Raw genomic sequence first — 19,379 nt, 5'->3', positions numbered from 1 at the left:
TGTTTTCCATGCTGAATCATGTTGTTGGTGGAGTTGGTATGGGTGAAGATGGAGGTGATGGTGGTGAAGCTGGTGGTGGTGTGGGTGGAGGTGGTATTCACAAAATTCTTTGTCTTATCAGGTGAATAGCACTTTGCGGAGAGACCTTCATGAGTTGTTCCTTGTCCACTCATGGAGGTCAAATCAAGGGGCTATTTTCTGGACCCTTATTTCCTTCATTCCTGTAAACCTTTCCACTTCACACAGCCCTGAACATCAAGATAACTATATAACCTGCTTTTTGCACAAGAACATTTTAATTCAAGTATTCAAAGACATTACGTACTTACCTCGCGGTCCTTTGAGAAAGCGTCGCTCTACCTCACTATAGCTAACTAAGGTGTCAACCGAAAATTTAGTAATGAATCCTCCTACAATACAATCGAGCCAATGATCGATGACGCGTGTGATTATCCTCCGATTCTTCTAACCTTCGCACTACCTCTGGGGTCCACACTATAGGACCGTCAAGTTTCCACCTTCCCTGGTTATCTACTAGCTTCATAATCCACTCGTATAGCTCAGTACAAGAGGAAGTGAAAAAGATTTCATGGATATATGTATACAGGTAGCTATCTAGCCACTCTTCTTTTGATAGTCGTGGCTATTTGTTCTCTTGCGTTGCAAACTCATGAATTCTTCTGTCCAACCAGCCTTCAATTTCTTTCTTAGTTGGATTCCAATGATGTGAAATGACACATCTCTTATGTAGATTCCGCTCCCAGCAACAGAACCATTTGTTGGCTTATGGGGGCCTGACCTAGGTTCAGAGTTATTTAGCCAAACAAATCCCTACACTACTAGCCCTTTCGGCATCAACCCAAAGAACGCGAACTGAAGTCTCACTCGAAGTAGTATGAGGGGATGCTGGAACCATGTTTCCTCACCCTTGAGATGGATGTGATGCCCATTTATTCCAACTAGACCTACCTTCACGCAGGTCTCTTCATGCCCTGTTCTAACCTTCAGTACCTTCGCAAAGTGTTACAACCAGCCTGCGCGTAGCCCTAACCAGGGGCTGAGACGCTTTCACACTGTGAGTGCAGTGACTGCGCTGTTTCCCAAATTAGACTAAGTATCCTACTTATCTTATTAACAGATCTTAATTATCTTTGCATAAATAGATATTCTAACTTGCATTCACTTAACCAATACACTTATACACATTTGCACATCATATAAGCATTAGAAGTGAAATTCCTACCCAATATAACAGATGCATAAAACAGGAAATAAAGATGCAAAATTGATAGAAACTTCTCTTTATTAATACTTTCAGATGATTACAAAGTCAACTTGCCTTGTGCACTCAGCTGCAGGGGTCTGCGCACTCAGCTGCGGACTACTAAGCCTCTGCGCACTCAGCTACAGAGCCTTTTCCTACGCTACGACCCAAAACTAGACTTTACACTTCATAGCTCTCTCACATATATCTTCATTATTCCATCTAATTCTTATTCTGTTATCAAACTACTTAGAGTTTCACTCTATTTATACAATCCCAAGGTCCATGACCATGGATAGATCTTCTACAATCGACATTACATTATCAAAATAAGGGTAGACAACCCTATGACTCTTTAACAACTACGCACTCCACACCCACGAAATGCGGAGTCTTTACATTGGAATTACAAAATCAGACCAAAATCTAGGCTCTAAGCCCCAAAAATTCCCTTAGGGGATCCCACACCCAACAGTATGTGGTAATAAAGATCATTCACGTGTTAAACAGAGATGATAACATGTAAATATAATTTCTTTGACTAAATAGTTAGTCAAAGAAATTTGAAAATTATATCGCATATATTTAATCATCATATACGAAATTAAATGGTTTCAGCTAAGTATTATACAATAGTGTATTTAACATATAACAGAAAGAACATACTCCGTATATAATTCATGAAATGAAATGTTATCACTAATTAGTAAAACGGATCTGATCATTCAAGATAAACGTACCATATGTGTGAGGTTCCGCTCATTTGACTAGTGACATAGATCAGCTCCTTTCTTCAATCAAATTATCCTCCAAGCATACAAAAGTGCATCAAAAATAGAAAGTAGTTTTATATTCAAAAGTAATGACCATATTCCATAATTCCTTCAAGGCATTTACAAACTTACAAAAGTGCATTCTTTGTAAAAAAAAAAATCATAAAATCTTGGACCCTTCTGTAAATGCACGAGAAGGGTATAAATACTATCTAACTAAAGTTTTAAAAATATATTATACAAAATATCTGAGAAGGTTTCGAACAACCTTCCTCTTAACTAGTAATTAAATCTAAAAATAAAATCGATTTGATGACTCGAGGTTATGAAAATGTCTTATTGCCTGCCAACTTTTCCTTGAGGTCGCATATGTCAAACATTTGTTTTACTTGAGGAGGTGCTCTGAATTGCATCCTGGCATGTCTTGCAAAGATGGCATCTATAAGAGGTGGAATAATTCTCTGCGTTGAATTGAGTGAACAATTCAGTTTCATAATTTGATTGTAAGGTTTGATAAGAAATTGCCAATATGCCTCCTAGTCGGTCTTTGATAATTTTGTGATTGCCTCTCTTTGGATTTTCATCTTTGCTTTCCAGTTTTTATCAAAGTCTTTCATATCTTGCAGTGACTTTGGATCACCTTATTTTAGTTGGTAGTGTGCAAGGTATGATTGACTGGCTTTATTATATTATTTGCCACTCCTGCTGCTCTTGCTACTACCAATTTTTCCTACTTGATCTGTGCATCCCAATATGTGAATAATATGTCTTTATGTGTCTCTTCAATATCTGGCATATTAACACTTTTTCCTTCTTAGGATTATTTCCATTCAATATATTCAAATATCTTAGTATTTAAGTAATTAAACTCAGTTCTTCGATCAATTGCCTTATCTGTTAATTGATCACCAATATTCAAATAAGGGGTAATATTGGACATCTTCTGGTAGAATAGATCTTGTTGTTGTGACAAAATGGAGTTTAGCTCCAATGCCTCTTTGATGAACTCATCAATAGTGGGGACATCTTTATATTTTTCCATAGTCTCTTGAAACTCTTGGATTTTCATATTCTTTTCTGAGATATATACTTCATCATGTATCCTAAGTACTTCCATACTTTGCTACAATTGGACTATTTGCTCTGTGGCTTGCTTGTTCACATTTGTTTTCTCGATTTCTAGTTGTTTTTCAAGCTCTACTATCCTTTCTTCTCTTTCTCTTAATAAAATAGTTACTTTAGTGGCCTTATCAATGGTGGAAATAGCATATGCCCCTGCAAATTGTGATAACTTGGTTAAATTTTCAGTTGGATTTGAAGGAATATCCTTCTAGACTATATCCATTCATTCATTCCCTGGTGGGATTTCAGGTGTTTCGAATCTCTTTCTCTTCCTATTTCTTCTTACTACAGCCTTATGTAATGGAATGTAGAATACATCTAAACGAGGTATTTCTTTGACCTTTAGGATAATCTCAGATGTCATAAATGTAGGTATTATTTCCCTATTTTGTGAATTTGTCCCTTGTTCATCCATTGTTTTAGATTCTAAAATCTTCTGAGTTTGTTGTGGAGTATGATACACTATGGTTTCTTGGACGTCTGTTGTTTTGGTAGTTTCTTTGATTTTTTTATTAAAATGGTACCATTCCTGCTCCATATCGTTTCTTTTCCTTTTGACTGGTATCCTAAGTTAGGTCAGTTTTGACCTGTCTCTCAGCTGACCTTCTGCTAGATTCTGTAACCTCTGTTTCCATGTCTTCCCTATGTTCTGGGCCTCATTCTTATGATATTTTATTCGAGAATTTGGTTCCTCGCTATTAATGGTCACATTGGGAATTGTTTTTTTATCAGTTCTTAACAAATCCAATGGGATTGTTTCAAGCCTCTAATTTCAAAATTCATGAAACCTTCCGACGTTGTTAGGATTCAAATTCACCTTTGCCCAATTGAATGCTTATTCAAATGACTCAGCTGATTGTAATAAATCTTCAAATTCATGAACTTCATGGATAAAGGGTTTGACCTTCACTGAGATAGTAAACCTGTGTGCTACTTTCTCTCGGTCAAATTTCCTGGTTGGTAGAGTAGCCAGCCTGAGCCTCTCTAATTTTTGTAATTATTTGATTGCATGGTTGAAGTTCAACAACGAAAAATCACCACACTGGATGGGAAAGGGTGGCCATAGTGATTTTTTCATATCTTTCAAAGTCTTGGTTAGGCCTTTTCTAATAGTTTGGTGAGCAATTTCTCTAGCTAAGAGTTTGTCAAGGACATACAAAGGAAGTACATGTGGTTCTTTTGTACTGCCATAAAATTTGATATATTTGAACCATTGCTCAACAAAGTGCTTGCCTACTACAAGAAGGTCTGTGGTAGCTTCCTTAGAAAATCTCGGGGCCTTTTTATCAAAATTCATTTGATGTAATGGTAGCATAACACCATTGCATATCTTGTAAAAATGGGGTATAAAATGGGATTCCCACAAGTATTTGTGACTGAGATGGATGGGGTATGGGTCATGCAAGGTCCATTTCCAACCCATAATTGGAAACTTAGTACAAAAATAGATAGATTCCATGATATAAGGACTCATAAAAAATGGAGGAAAGATTTATGTGGAGGTGGATCTCTTTTCAAGATATTCAGAAATAGCCATAGCTAAGTTGTCAGATAGGATATTAGCCCAATTCCTTATATGAGAATTGATACATGCACCAATTAAAGGGACTCATTCTATAGAGAATTTGGTATTATCATGCATTCCATACAATCTACATAACATGGAGGTTGCATAGTTATGGGGATTTGCTAAAGAAGCTATGGGGTACATACCCATCTTGTCATATTTGAATTTGTTTTCTTTGACTCTCCACTCCTGAATCATCTTAAAGGGTTCTTCATTCTCTTTTGCGAACTTGGCCAGGAATGATCTATCATATATATCCTGAGGGTCGGGAAGATGATACATTTGTTTCAAATCTTCGGTTTTAAATGATCCCATCAACTCCATCTTTGAATTCTTGAATTTTTTGTCTTCAATATTGACATTCTCCACTACCCATCTAACCATATCTGTGTATGGTAGTATCTTGGCTCTTGCTCCTATTCTGTGAAGAAAAGAGAAAGCAACATCTCTGAATTGAGTTGTCGAGGGTAGTATTGAATCTGTTGTTGCCTTGGTAATAGTAACTTCAGGCTGCTCATTTTCAAGTCTATTGTAGATAACTTCCCACACTGTCGCTCCTCCATCATGACTGCAAACCGTATCAGAAATTATGGGCGGCATCTCTGTAACCTCAGATTCTCAAACACTCTATTGTTTTTGTTTTTGGATTACTTTCTGTAAGGACATCTCTTTTGAAGCTTTCTTGAAATGAAAGAGAGATATATCAAAGTAAATAGTAGAGGGAAATTAAGGCTGAATAGCTCTCTGAAATAACTTGGACATGAAAATATGAATGCAATCTCTATATTAACTAGCCATAAGTTGAAAATATTAACTTCTTTCCTTGAGTCGCTAAACAATAATTTCTCTGTCAGCCCACTTGATATTTCATTAAAAATTCAATAACTTCCCTTACTTTACGTCTAATCTTCGGCATCGCTAATTTCAAACCTTGCAACATAGCGTTGTTTGTAGATAATGTGAAATGTGATTACGAAATATCACAAAATCTTATTTCGCAATATTTAAGATATAACACTGTGGCATGCCTTGTCAAATTGTGATTTGTGAAGTGCGATCGCATATTCCCAGAGTGTCGTGATTGGAAAATTGCAGTGGAGACTTTATCGCATATTTCATTTCATGATTTTCTTTAGGATGTTAATAATTGTCACATGGAAAATTGTGAGATGCGATTTGTGATGATAAAATTTTAAGTTTGGGTTCTATTCTAAAGGTTTAACGAAAGTTTTAGTGCTAACGATTATTTTCAAAAGCTAAAAATTTAAAAGGGTCCCCATTTATATGTAAAATACTAACTATTAATCCCTATAAATGGGGGTGTTGTTACATAGTACAACAAACACTTGCATTGTGTTTGTTTTGATGTTATGTTATTAAAAGTGTGTCTATTAATGTTGGATATCTTGATGTCAAGGATGAAGATGAAGTTTGGGTATGTTATTTATGAAGAAACCTCTTCTCTTTGAAATGAAAATGAAATATGTATGATTTCTATTTTAAATGAGAATCAAAGATATATGATTGGACACCATTTTTTAAGCCCTTTCCAATGGTATGTATCACTTCCTCTATCTTTGTAGGAATGAGGAGATGATTGCTTCAAAATAGTGGTTATTCCTAAAGAATGTAAAGCAAGTTCAAATTAAAAGACAAATCTAGATGTAAAATAATCTAGATGAATATACATAATGGTGGATGTATGAAACATTATAGTCCTCCCCTTTGTATATTGTGTGTCCTTACCAAATGCAAAGGAAATTCCAAATATCCCCATCAAGGTGGATATTAGACTAAGTATTATATGTTGGCCTCCTGCCTGTATTTGAGCTTCTAGCATATATGAGCCTTTGGCATGTATCTAGGGATCCGAGTATTTTAAGACCTTAGCAAGGTACCTAGATTCAAAATTTATTTGTCTTGGTGAGTAGGTGGACCCCACTTTATAAGTGGCCTAGTAAATGGTTCTAGGTGGAAAATTGAGTGATGTTGTAGCGTGAGGAGCTGACATGTGGAACTTGTTATTGCCATTTTTGGGTTTCAATGTGACATGTGGCACTAATAAGTAACACTATGCGGTATTGGGATGATTTGGCATATGACATGGAAATGAATGTTTCATGGAGTATTAACATGGTGGTATTTAAAGTCTTGGGATTTATGCTTGTTAGTGTCAGTGTATTCACACTTCCATCAGTGATCAAATTGCTCTTTTGCGTGCATATTAGGTGTCTCATTTGATCAACTGCATTTCATTAGGTCATGGATCAACTGATGGTAGTGGTTTCATTTCAGTTTCCCTCATGATATATATACCTGCTCACTTGACCAAATGTCTGTCCCATTTTCATAATCAGTTCAATTTCACTTTAAAACAGTCTTAGGGTTTAGTTTCATTAGGTATTAGGGTTTGTCATCATGTCATTCAGAATTGAATAAAAAGGGTCCGCAGACACATGAGGAGGATAAAAAGGTTCATATATTCATGATCTTACTTCTGATATGATGAATAAAGCTCTTTCACCTCAAAACTTTGTTTTGACGTAAATAAGAGAATTTGTATTTAATGAGTCTATTTGATGTAATTTTACTGTTCTTATATGTAATAAGTGCTCCTGGTAACCTGGTAACAATGTCAGCTCTTGGCACTGCAAATGGTCCATGAAGAGAGTAAGTCCACCTACAATAAGGAAAAAAAGTCAGATATTAGCAAACAAAGAATTTTGAAAAAGCTATCAAAACTATAGAAAAGTGGGTTTTGGTTTATGAAAAATCAAAAGAGGAAAAGTTTAAAAGGCCAATTCATATGTTTTATTCATTCCTTGTTGAATTGGAGAGCTAAGGAGAATTTAAAACGCGATTTTGAGCCAAGGGAGAAAAACAGAGGAAATTTGGCAAAGATTTACTAGTGCTGCAAATTATTTCCCTGGCGCTGCACACTAAAAGTGTGCTACGCACTTATTGCAGTTTGACAATGTAAATTTTGTTTGGTGCTGTGCATTAAAATGGCACTGCGCAACTTTTAGTGAGCGCTGCGCACCTGTTGGAGAAGCCTGAATTGCCTCAAATCGCCTCCAAATTTCCTAAAAAATCATTTGATGCTTGTTCCAAGTACGTATATCATCCTTTTTGGTTGCTAGGGTTCTGCTTGGTTTCCTTCACAACAAAACCCTAACTGTCAAACACAAAACCTAAATAATTACTAAACCACCTCTCACAAGTTATCAAAGGTAGTTGTTGTCCTCTCTTACTCCATTCATATTGAGTTTTCCAAGTCCCATTCCATATCCCTCAGTCATCAAAATTCACTCCCCAAAAACCCTACTCTCCTTATCAAACCCTAGCCCTATACCCTATTCCAAAACCCTAATTCCCACATCCTACATTTTCACTACACCTACTTCACTATCAAACTCTTATTCCACATCCTCAACACCATTCACTCCCTTTATTCCCCAAAAGAAACCAGATTCCTACTCCTCTAAGCATTCACTTCCTCATGCACATCACTTACCTTGTATTTCTAAAATCTTTTCATACTCATCTTGTTATCACTATAATCCCTCATCTTACATCACCTATCACATTGTCAAGAATCCATGGAGGGAGACATAGACTATGAGAGGGAGGAAGAAACTTTCAGTGACACTTCTAGAGAATCACATGTGCCAAGAAAGCCACAAAAAGGGGGAAAGATCATCTGGGAGGAACCTATCAGTCTCACAGAATTGCTTGCTTGTCCTCTTGCTATATCTAGTTTCAGACATCAGTCTTGCCATGAGTTTTGTGAAATGGTGGAGAGGGTAAAGTTTCATCATGAGCTTTCCCGGTTGTTTGTCACCCATCTACATAATGGCCAAGTTAATATTTTTGGTGTCTCCTTCACCTTATCACCTACCACCATCTCAGAAGCAACATGCATCCCTAATGTAGGTGAGAAATGGAATAAGGGAAGTAAGTGGACAGAGAACAGTATGAGCCTTACATTAAGGCTGGATATCACAACAAAATCAGCAGAGTATTTCCCTTCAAATACTTAGAGAACAGTTTTGTCCCTCTCATGAAGCTTATTATCAAATACTTCACCTGGGAAGGAAGGTTTTTCTGCTTGTATGCATATCATATCAGGTTTTTGATGCACTTTACTATGGTGAGGATGATGAACCTCCCTTACTTTATATACAAGAACATTGAGAAGACGACCCACTATGTTCAAAGAAAACCTTTTCCTCAGCAACTCAGAAACATTTACCACTTCTCATTGATTAAGATTGTTGTCTTGCACCAGTTAAACTTGTTGAACATACCATGGGAGACCTTTATTTCCCATGAGATGTTCAAAGGCCCTCAGGTTTCATCAATGCCTCAGGAGGAAGGAGAACCATCAGAATAGCGAGGTGTCCATGAGATGAGGACTATAGGTGTACTAGTGTTTGTCACTTATGAGAGAGGCACAAGGAGTTTTTTTTGTTGTTGTTAGGTGAGTACTATCTCCACCAAGGGTGGAAGTGGTCTCGCCTTCTTCACGAGATCACAAGAAAATGCTATCTCCATTGGTGGTGGAAGGGGCTTTACCTTCTTCTCCATCTATATAGGTTGGCCAATAGTCTAAGAGTAGAGGCAAAGGGAAACAAAAGATGCATGAGGAGGGCCCTACTGAAGGGAAAAACAGAGAGTTTACTTTGATTGAGGAGGATGTCACTCATTTGGGCTCTCAAGGCTCAAGAATCAAGGTAATGATTATCAAAGAGAAGGAAGCCGAAATATGAGCCTTATCAGTTGGCCTTGAGAGAGCTAAATGGGTCATTAGATACCTTGAGCAAGAAATCAAGCAGCTTACTAACAAACAAGAACTCATGGAGCTACAAATCATCAAAGAAAACTGGCAAAGGTCCAAGAGGTAAAAGGGCGAGTTGACCTCCATTCAACAAGAAATAGAGAATGAATAGGAGTATTTGTTGGAGAAGGTGAATATGCACTTGGAGAGGTTGCTTGAGAAGGCAAACAAAGAGAAAAAGATGCTTCGCCACATGGCCTACCACTACCTAACATGGAACAAGATGTGCAATGCAAAGACAAAGAGGCTAAAAGCCAAGCTAAGAATAGTTTTGAGGAACAATAAAGAGAAAGATAAACTCAAAATCTTGGCTGAAGCATCAATGGCTCAACAAAGCACCTAACAGGGATCCCTCATGTCAAATTTCAAAAAAATTTGAACAATTTTTGTCATTTATGAATTTTGAAATTAGAAAAACAGGTTTTTCCAATAGGTGGCCTACATATTTCGAATCAACATGGAAAAATAAGTAAACCCAGAAATATTGAGAATATTTGGATGAGGTCTTGGTCACCAAAAAGGAAAAAAATACCCAAAAAGTGCCCTCTCTACCACTTTTTTGCCACACAGGAAGTAGTCTTGGGAGAATCAAATTTTGGAGGGGCAAATGAGTTCCAAATCAGAAAAATAAAATTGTTCCAGAAATTAGACAAGCAAGGCTTTCAAACAAGCCAACTTGCACCTGATTTGGACACTAGGAAGGCCTCCAAAACTAGCCTTGAATTGGTGCTACACATTAAAATTTTGGTGCTGTGCATTAAAGTGATTTTGCTAATTTTGCCTAAATTTCTAGTTTTTTCCTAGTTTTCTTGGAAATTGAATTTTTCCTCATTTATTGGTAAATGTATGCATGGTAAATGATGAATTTGATGTAAATATGGATGAAATATACCTCATAGATAAATACATCAAGTTTCAAGTGGTTTTGATGATGAATGAATTGGTTTCCTAAGTTTTAGAGGCAAGTTGTTCCACTGCCTACTTTTGTGGTCCTAGTTTAGATATGGTTGAAACCACCCCTCATCTCATGTATTCGACCCCTGATAGCTATCATGAGTAGTTTTCTTGACTATATTATGTACTTTTTTAGTAATTTGTAAAGGTTGGACTTTTGTGGAAGTGGTAGCACTCATTGAACATTTGTATCTGTAGTTTGGCAAGGAATAAAACCAGGTTTCACAGCTATTTTTGTGGGATTCTTGTGACAGTGAGTTTATATATTGTTTCTTATTTGTAATGAGTTTTTATTATGTTTTATATGTATCCAAATCTATCTTTCTCTTCTAAAACTAAATGAATCAAGGTGAATAGGCAAAAGACACTGCTATGCTTTGTCTTGGGAATACATTTGGTTTTCAATGTTTTCAACTGTTTGAAGGGGACTCATAGTTTCTTTATACCCTCCTCAACTCCTCAGTTGTCTTATTTTTTCCCGTAAGAAAAAAGTCGTAATTTTATTCATATTGATAAAATTAGATTTTGTAGATGCCATAGGCATATGCAGATGGCTGATCCTGTAATGACAGGCAGCAAACAGAGAAAATAACACTAAATAGCATATAACTATTCCTGCATAGATAGAAAAACAGAAAGATAATATGTTCCAGCAAGCCTAAACTTTTCTTCCCTTCTTCTTCTCCACCCGACGCCAACCTCCAGAGTCAGCAGTGGGTGTGATAAGAGCTAGCTGGTTTTCCATTGGGATCATTTGTAGTTCTTTGTCAGATTCCGAGTCCTCTGAGCCATGGGTTCGCTTGATGCCACTTACTTCCATTTGTAACTCTTGATGCAGATCTGAAATGATCGGCCCCGTATGAGTAGATGGGTTAATCACTTCCTGTGTTTGTTTCTGTCCCATTTGAGACTCTGGTTCCGTCTGGTTCTCTGCGGGCTCCACATTGATGTCCTCTTCTTCCAATGGGTCGGTGTACTGCTAGCCTTTGGGTTGTTTTTGTTGTTTCTTAGTTTTCCTGTGGTCCTTTCGAGCAAATGGGCAGTCATCTCCTCAGTTGTCTTAAACTACCATCTCAATCCATTTCTAGTACATAAACCCTTCTCTACCTCACCCCACAGAACATGACTGTATCCCTGAGTTGATTTCCTGAACCCAATCTGCCTTCTCCAATTGATCGAGCAACCAAAACCTAAAAAACAAACCAGAAACCCTAAGCTACTATACCTAGCCTAAAATCCAAATTTGATAAAGTCATCTCGGTCGAGATTGACAAGGAGAGATCCCTCTCACGACCTGGTAGGGCTAGCTACCAGGTTAAGCGTGGTTTTTAGTTAGCCTAGGATTGGCTCCCTTTAGCCTGAGGTCGATCGAGGCTCTAACAATGCTAGAATAGTATTTGGCTAAAAATTTTGTGTATTTCAATTTATCCAAAATAGTAACTGACAAAGAATTTGTGAAAAAAATAGAAAACCAACCCCAATCGCACACTTACCAGGATATGGGACCATTAAGGAGCACTCTGATTCATTTAGCTATTGATTGATCCAAATGAGAACCAAAGAATGGTAATTATCAAATGACTCAGATGCAAATTCAAATGATGACAGAGAATGGTCAAATATCATTTTGCATCGAGGTTCCAAATTTAAGTGATGAAAGAGAATGGTCAAGGTTCTATTTGGGTAGAGGTACGTTCCTCAGAGAAGAAATATAATCATACTATCATGTTGTAATCAATGTGTGTATGTAATATGTTCAACTAGAAAATATCCAAAATTTTGAATTCAAGTGAGGCAAAGGGCTACTAAAGGTTTCATGTATACAATATAAAATTTTATTAGGTCTTAGTCCATATGGGTTTAGACAAAGGTAAGCCATAAAGTAGAGGTATATTCCCAAATGTCTAGATAATTTAAAAGTAATCAAGGCATTTTAAAAGTGTTATTATGAACTAGGATTAATAGTGTATTAGAACTAGCCATTTAAGACTGTGCCCTTGGCACAAACTTATTCAAGGTGATAGTTGAGACTCTGGAGTTGAAGTTAATATTGAAGAAATTTGGGTAAATAGTATATTTAGATATTATGCATTATACACAAGTGGACCTAGATCTTGAATTTGGTTAATTATTTTTAAACACAATCTTGACCCTTAAGGACAAGCAACCATGAAAATAAGAATTATTTAGGTCATTCAAACCAAATTTCCATCCATGAAAATATAAAATATTCCTATTGCATATCCATGGAATTTTAGCTAGTGACTTAATGTGTTAAACATATCTTAAGCTTAATAATATGGATGAGGTCAAGTGTGATAGAATGTGGTAATAAACAATATAGAAGAAGAAATTAGATGTCTAAGTTTGATGTGAGCCAACGAGGAATAATTCTAAGAATGAAGTCTAAGGAACACATGCTACCTAGAGAGGAAAATTGTTCAATCAAAGTGCATATACCCATTGTAAAATATTGATGTGTAGAACTAGGCATAGATAAATGAGTTTAACATAAAAGAGAAAACTTTTGTTGTGGGTAAAGAGGTAAGAGTTATATCATAAATAATGGAGTTTGTATGAGTATGGAAAGCCTATGGATATGAGTCTCAAAATGTTATTAAAGATGGATCTTGTAGGTAGTTTAGGCTGGTTTCTTTCAATTTGGAGGGTCCAATAAATAATTGTATGGGATTGATGTATCCTTAAGGTGCACCACTAAATTATTTTAGGGGATTAGTGCCTCCTTTTAGTGGGCAGTCATAAATTATTTGGGGGCCTCCTTGTGGTTGATGAGAATAAATTATTTGTGGAGATTTGTCTCTCTTTATAGTTGATGCTAGTAAATCAATGTAGCAGTAGGTTGGTTCCTACAAAACAATTTATAATAAAATAAGTTATATATATATATATATAGATATATATATAAAATCCTTATTTTGTTGATGTTTTTTATATTATATATGCATTGAGATGTTTTGAGTGGTTAAATTTGGAAATTTTACTCATTCAACACTCTTCTAATTACAATCATAATGCCAATACTCTATTTCCCTCCCCATTATTTTTCATCCTTCTCAATGGAAGCCCTTATGACTCCTTGATTTCCTCACACATAATTCATCCAATGGATCTTTTATCATTGTTTCTCTTCATTCTTGATGTTGAAGCCCTTCGGCACAACATCCATTACGTGGTTTCACAAGGATCTCTTAAAGGATATAAAATTATAAGGGCAACTTCCCAAAATGTCATCAAATGTTTGTTGATGATAACATACTTACCTTCTCTACCACACTAAGAGAAACGAAAGAGTTGAAGTTTCTTGATGATTTTTCTATAGCTTAGGTAGTGACCATCAATATTTCAAAATAAAAGATTTTAATTTTCAACACACCCTACTATGTAAACACATATTTCTCATATCTTAGGCTACCAAATCAACCACTTTCCATGTAAATAACTTGATTATGCCATAGTTGAGTCTTCCATGAAAACTAAGGATTGGAAAGAAGTTCTCTAAAAGTTGAGAGAAAAAAATAATTGTTGTACCTTCTAGTATCTAAACATAGCACCAAGGGTACTCCTCCTAAAAATATTTCTTCAAGCCCTATATTTACCTATTCTCTACACTTTCCAACCAACAATTGCTATGGGTAGGAGCCACTTTGGAAAACAAGTGGTCCCTAGTATCCTATAATAAGACTTGTTATCCTAAATCTAACTGCTAAGTAGAAATAAAGGACCCATAAATTTTCAAGTTTGGTTAAAAAATATGGGAGGATGGATACAAGGAGACATGACACTATGGAAGAAAATTTAGAAGAAAAAATACAACAAAATATCCTTCCAACAACAATTATGATCCTCATCTTTTATTCAAGGTTCCTCCATTTGGAATCATGTTAATACGTTGGCAGTCCAACTAACTTCCATATCATTTTAAAATGATATGGGGCCCTCCTTAAATTTATCCTTTGGTTTTTAGTTTTCACCTTTGTATTTGGATTTATATGGCAGAAATGGCTTCCTTGCACAACTCTCGTTTATTTCTCAATCCTAATATGACATGCATTTCGTCTTTCTAATTGGTGTGTTATTGAATTTGTAAGATTTTCTTTCGATCATATCTTGATGAACTTTTTCTCTCATTTAGTAGCGACACCAGAACCATGTTCCTTTTTGCTATTTCAATAATTTATTGAGTGGATTTGACTTTATACAAGATATGATATTAAAATGGAAAGGGCATGTAGAAACCCTATGTTATATCAACTTGCCTATTATAATGTCTTCATAACACTTCATTTTATATGTTTCATTGAATTATGTATAAGCCATAACATGTACATGTGATTTGGGTCAATGGATGGCTATTATAATGGGTCATAAACTATGTGATAAATTTCTCTTGATTATTTTTACAAATGGTTCATCTCCTTTGCCTCAATATGCCCTATACCATGACTTTATCTTATAAGATTTTGTTTAATTTTGTTATTAATTTAATGACTCACTTATAATAATTGAGAGCTTGTTTTGATCTCTATGGAGATTTTCCTTGTGAAAGTTTTGGATTTGCAATTATGACAAATGATGGTTCTGGGGCTAAGGGTTATTGTCCTTGGATTTGTATCAGGGTTTTACTCATGATTTGGCATTATTGTCAAGGATGTTAATCCCAATTTGTGCCAATTGTCTCAAATAGACTACCCATAATCACTCGTACCTTACAAAAATTAATGTATTTGTACTATACCTCCAAACTATCAATGTATGAGTTAATTCCTTAGGGTTTTGAGGTTACCAACAATTTGTGGTTTCATTTTTCTTGCTCATATTTTCCACGTCAATTTAAAATTTATGGTTTGTTGACCCACTCATTGCACATTTCCCCTCTTTGTTTCCCCTCAACTCTAGGTTGAAACACTCTTGGATTATAGCCATGGCCCACCTTATTCTATGGGAAGCCATTGGATCTGAGATTGGATTTGAGATGGTATAGGAATATGATGAATGTTTAGAATTGTTTCACCAGCTGGTGGAATTTCCTTCAATTGTTTTAGGGTTACAGTAAAGCATATTTTAAGGCTTTTGCCTCTTCTTTTGATGGGAAGAAAGGTAGAGTGGGTGATTGGTATTTGGTTGTAGATATTGATCTCATTACAATGGTTAGCTTTCTCCTCGTAGAGGGAGAGAAATGGTATAAAAACTATGGAATGCACGACATTCCATGGAAGCAACTTCTTGTTAATAAATATTTTGTATGTCATGTGAAAGGTATGCCAATTTTCTATTTGAAATTGAAATGGCATAATTTAGTGCTTTTGTTGTGTTTGTATTTACTTGTGAAGGGTGATGCCATTTATTTTTTAACTATCATATAATGTTGTTAATGGGATTTCTCATCCATAAACTTATTTTTTCCACGCATTTATTTCTATAAAATCATAACTAAAATGTCTCACACATACCATTCAGGCTGCAAGAAATATGATAGATCACTCTTTCATCACAGTCTCATATATATTCTAGTTTGACAACAATTGGCAAAGTCAAGGTATGAATGGGATCATTTGATAGATTGAAATTATTTTGAGAAACCCCAATTACCTTATTATTCTGATTCCATAAGTATTTGTACAACTAACCTTTCTTTGTATAATCTTATTGAGCCACCAACATTTGTTACAAAATAGTTGTGAAGAATAATTTCATGAAGCGAACCCTTGTGTTTAGCATGATGTCAGGACTCAAAATTTCAAACCTACTCCTATCGGAATTTAGGTATAAAAGAAAGATGAAACCCTCAAGGGTAAGTCTTTATCCCAACATGTACTTACAAAATGTGCACATGAAGAAGAGATCGATCAAACATAAAAAATCCTCAATCTAAGGTTAAGATTAAAAAAAAATATAGGAAGCTTTCTCGAGAAATATACATAGGCATAGAAATGCTTTTGTAAAAGAAGTGTTTGTCGATTTGGAAGTTTCACTTCAATCTTCATTAAAAAAGACCAAATTTCACGCTAAATATTATGTAGATCATGGTAAATTTGAGCTCTATGTCAATAGCAACACTCATAGGACTCCTAAGGGTCCTAACTCTGACCTTGCTTTTCTCGACCTATAGCTATACGAGCATCAACATTTCCTATTTAATTTTCCAAGATTGAATGGTTGTATTAATGAGTTATTGCAAGAAAATTAACAACTCTGAACTTTGTTTCAATTTAGGGAAATACACACAAAACAAAAATCCCCTAGCGCTGAAAATAAATCTAAGCCTAAAGAGATACATATTATCGTCAAGTCATCATAGGTCAAAGTAGTTATATCTTCTAATATATATGACTCTCCTCCTAATAATTAATGATTTTATTGTTATCTATGATTGTGATTTTTTAAGTTTTTGAGGTGTGTGTCTATTTGATTTATTTTACTAAATTTGAAAAAGGAAGATACAAAATCCATGATTATGTAGGAACCTTATCTTGTGGTCAATGTGATGTTTAATGATGGTTTGTTTGTTGCAACAAATCCTTAATTTTTATTTGATGTTAGTGTTGATTGATGTGTACATGTTGCAAGTTGTGCATGGACACCCTGTCATGTATTTGTATTCTTCTTTTACCTAATACAATTTGATTGGAAATCTAAGTTAATAGTTTGTATTTATTTTTGTAACATATCCTTATAGACATTTTAGGATTATTTTTCAATACAATAAGGTCGCTTACATGTATATAAATTTTTTATTTTCTATATTATGGGTACTTGCAATGGTATAGAGGGAAAGTTTTGAAGAAAATAAATGCTCTTTGAATTTACGTGACTGTGCAATATTTTTGAATTACACTTTGAGATTTCAAAACTCATTTTTATTCCGTTCATTTCTTAATATTCCTTCAACCATTCCATAGTCATTCTTTATTATCGTCTTTTGACTCCTACATAATTTTATTTATGAGAATACAACAAAGAATAGTTTACTATTTGTGTGATTTTATTCCATAAATAGTTAGAAATTTCATCGAATTTCTTTTATGTCTTACAATTTATTCAATTTGGAAAGGTTCTTACATGACCATTTTCACTCTCTAGTTACTTGTATCTTGAGATCAATAGTTTATATCGACATATATAAAGTTTAGGTTCCTATGGCTTTATTCCAAAAATTAAAACTAAGATAATGCTTTCTTTTCTATACAAATTGAATTAATAATATGTTGTAGCGGATTTTTAAATTCATATGCTCATCTAGATTATTCATTTATTGGTTTGATTCATAAACAAATAATGAATGGTTATCATTTTTATTTATTAAATTGTAACATTTTCCCTTAATATGCATCTTGCGAGGGAAGTACCAATTTGAATTCATTATTTATCTACCAATTTGAATTCATTATTTATCTAATACATTTATTCTGGATGTCAATTTTTAAAACAAATATGATTTGATCTACATTCATTTAAAGGATAAGGGATATGCATTTTAGCAGTTACTTGTCTTTTCACTATTTGCATTATAGATTAGTTTATTTGTAATTTCAATTTATAATTTCATTTTAAATTTAATTTAGATTATAGCCTTTTGATATTTTTACACAAGAAATTATATTCCATTCCTTCTAAACTAGTTACACTTTTCTTTAGTGTTGCTTCCTATCTCATAGTCTTGTATATTTCTTATATTATAATACTTTTCTTAACTTTTGTAACATAATTCCATAGCATATTTTTCTAAAAATAGTGTTGTATAATATTTTAATTCATATAATTAATTCTAATTTATAAATAGCATATATAAATTAGAATTAGGTAGAATAAGGAAATATACAATGTTATTCTTTAAACTGCTATACTGAGTCTTGACTATTTTATTTCCATTATTTCAGTCATATCGTTAATATGATCTTTGATGTTTCATATTGAATTAATTATTAAATGATAGTCTTAGGCACATTAACTGTAGTTACCATAAATTAGTAATAGATTATCTTTAGATTAACCATAGTTAGTTAGGATTAGTTTTCTTGTAGTTTCTTCTTCGCAATATGAGGAATCCAAAGGCTAACAAAGCCTTAAAACTGTCGAAGGTGACCACATCAAATAGCTAGGACTATCTTAAGAACTAAAGTCTTGGGAATTTCTCACTTTTTGAGTAGGTTTCATAAAAACCGCTATAACTAAATGACACTAGAAGGAGGGCCCCTTTGACTGTAAATGGAAAATGGGAAAATGGTAGTCATAAAAGACAAACCTTAGGTCACTGATTTTCACAAAGAGTCATACAAACCCTCCCCATATTGAGACTTCTCCTAGTTCTCAATTTCAACTTGAGTAGAACAATAAAGGACCTACCACTCCAAATCAATCTCACGTATGATCTAAAATTGATAAATTTCTCCAAATATCTCATGAACTTCTCTGCCAAACTCAAGAAAAATTGCAACGAACTAGATCTATTCAAATAAGCCTATGTCAACTCTTAGACACTCCTCTTGACCTTGAATTACAAGAACCCACAATACTAGATCCATGCATAGATATCTCTTAGATCACTACCACTCTCAATGATAAATTCTACGATATTTTAACGGGTCAAATTATTGACGTCAACTTATCTACATTTGAGCTAACTGCTAGAGAGTATAACCAACCCACTCTGTTTGGAGGTCTTGGTTCTCCACCATCACCTTCCTTTCTCACCCTCTTCCTTGAGAGACTCCTTTAGTGAAGAGGGCACTTCTAAGTCATCAAAATCTGAAGGATCACCAAGGATGCAAAACAATATACAAGGTAACCTTGGAAATAATCAATGGAACGAGGAACACAACGTTGTATCCCCTTGGCTTGATG

Source organism: Pinus tabuliformis, chromosome 6 (genome assembly GCF_031772625.1).
Source record: "Pinus tabuliformis cultivar Carrire ecotype Pingquan chromosome 6, CPIR1, whole genome shotgun sequence".
In the NCBI taxonomy this organism is placed as follows: Eukaryota; Viridiplantae; Streptophyta; class Pinopsida; order Pinales; family Pinaceae; genus Pinus; species Pinus tabuliformis.
This window is presented reverse-complemented; position numbering follows the sequence as displayed.